Below are 2,802 nucleotides of genomic sequence, written 5' to 3' on the forward strand. Positions count from 1 at the left end.
TTTTACGATGAACTCAAAGGATTCACGAGAATTGTACAGCAAGAAAGGAGATCTAAAGTTTCTCTGTTTGTGTGTGGTACTGAGATGAGGAAGCCAGGATTTTATATAATGGGCATGTCAGCCTTGGAGTTGTCACTCACGCCTGTGAATGTAATGACTAAACTACCCCTAATCTAATTTGTGTGACTTAACTATTCATGAAAATTTAACTACCAAGAGGATTTATTTATTTTGGTTTTCCCCTTATTTGGGTTTGAGTAATTTGAATTTAAAGATTTTTTTAGGGAGAATTATACGAATTGAATTCATTAGGTTAGAGCTGTCAAAAAGGATCGACCTAGTCCCACCCAGCCCAAGCCTCGCGGGTCAAGGAATTTGAAGGGCTAGGGCGGGGTGGCCCTTCATTTGGTAGGGCTTGAAAATGCTCAACCCAACCCAACCCTAGAAGGACCGAGGGCTGGGGTGGACTAGCCCTTCTTTTTATTTTTATTTTTTATATTTTTTCTTTTCGAACTTGTAATTCTATAACATCAAGAAAATGAGAAGATTTTCAAATCAAATATGACAAACAATGGTGTTGTTTCAATAACACTAGCAAAAATTTAGTGTAATTAACATGTATCTCGCATACCAGATATGCGAGTGAGATAAGAGAGTGACAAGCAAGATGGGAGGGAGGCGACGGCCCGAGATTTGTATATGTATCCTAGATACATGCGAATCTACTTTGATAGAGTGTATCTAGAACAAATAATTAACCTAATTTTGAGTCCATATATTTTGAGATACATGTATCTGGGTACGAAGATTCATAATATTACAACATAACGTGTATTCAAATTATTAGATTATATACTAATGAGATTATTGTAAATTACTCTTGAATAAAAAGTTTTGGCCCATGGGCTGACCCCGACCCAGCTCTGATCAAACCTCAAGGGTCAAGGGCTTATATGGGCCGGACTTATAAGCCCTAGTTTTAAATGGGCTTGAAAAATCTTATCTCAACCCTACCCCAATAACGGATAGGGTTAGGCTGGCCCTATGGGCTAAGCCCATTTTGACGGCTCTATATTAGGCAAAACATTTATCCAAATTAAACCTAACTCAATATATTTATCTGATTGAACCCACATCCCAAACTATTTACCTGACTGCCCCCCCCCCCCCCAATTCTATTAGAGTATATATATACTCCAATGGTATCTATATACTCATGATATCAAGCGGTAAACATGAATTAGTAGTTAACAACATGGGAGGTATGAAAGTAAGAGGGTAGCTACTTGTAAATAGTTTTCCTTTTTTAGGTACAAGTGTTTTTTTCCCTTTTTCTTTTCATATCCAGGGATCAAACCTGAGACATATGGACAAAGGAGGAGTAGCCTCATCTGCTGCACCACTAAAAGGATTTAGTGCAACATATGTCGGATGAGGATGTTTCTTTGTTGACTAGAGGTTTCAATTTTGAGCTTTGAGTATGGAAAGATTATTGGTAAAGGAGCGTTTCACTTGAATAAATTTTATAGTATTTGAATTAATCAGATATAAAAACACTATATTAACATCAGATTTTAAAAAAAAAAAAATTAAAAATATCAAAAAGGTCATTTTTTGGATAAATTATAAAAAAAATATCACATAAAATGTATATTTTAATGTTATAAATATGTTTGTGTTGTCTTCTTTTCATGTAAATAAGATATACTTATTTATTTTGTGTAAATATCAAATATAATTAAAGTAAATATTTGAGAGAGTGACTACTCACTTGTGACTCAACCAACACCAAAGAACCATTTGAAAATGATTATTGATTATAGTGGTGGAGCCACTCTTATCTAATTAAAATATTCTTTATCTCAAAATTTACACTATTTAAATAAGGTAACAAATATATTTTATGAATATTCTATTATTTTTAAAAAAATTATTTATCTTTTTAACTTTTCTCAGTGAGAAGTTATACTATTTGTATTATGTTTTCTAAAAAACATTGAAACACAAATTTATAGACATTTTCAAAGAAAAAATATTTGAAACGAAATTATTAAAGGTGAATATTCGAAGAGCATATACTTTGTAGGATATCCAGGGTTATATTAGTCATTTAGAAAGCTGGTGAACCATTTTTTATTTTTTACCTTGTGCTAAAAGGAGGTCATAGTTTTTACAGTACACAGAAATCCTAGGCATCACAAAAAGTGGGTGGAAACCAGCAGATTGCATCCACAATTTTATTTTATTTTATATATTACTATATATAATAAGTGAGAATATCTATTACTTAGCACATGACAGGTGTTGGATGATATGTGCTTCATAGTGTTGTACATTCTTCTTTTATGGTTATACTTTTAAAATTTATATTATTGGACAATTTAATACCATTAATTACATACTACTTTATTAGCCAAAAAGTTTGACCTCATTTGGCCCATTTATTATTTATATGTTTTCAATTTTCAATATATGTTGTCTATCTAATTCTTTTTTTCAACCTTTTATTTTAAACTTCTTGAAATTTAATTACCTATTTATTACTCTCTCTATGCACTTTTAATTGTTATGATTTCCTTTTTAGAGTCAAACTATAAGAATTTTAACTAATATTTTACAATGTGTTTTTTCATCATATTCATAGGCAAAAAATTACAATTTATAGTACTTTCTGTATAGATTTTATTTAACTTTGAAAATTAGTCAAATGGACTTTCAAAAAGCGCAACATGACAAATACAAGTGGACGGAGAGAGTATATTTTAGCTACAAAATATATTAGAGGTACAACTTTTTAAAAAA

This window comes from Solanum tuberosum, unplaced genomic scaffold, assembly GCF_000226075.1.
Source record: "Solanum tuberosum cultivar DM 1-3 516 R44 unplaced genomic scaffold, SolTub_3.0 scf00577, whole genome shotgun sequence".
Classification (NCBI taxonomy): domain Eukaryota; kingdom Viridiplantae; phylum Streptophyta; class Magnoliopsida; order Solanales; family Solanaceae; genus Solanum; species Solanum tuberosum.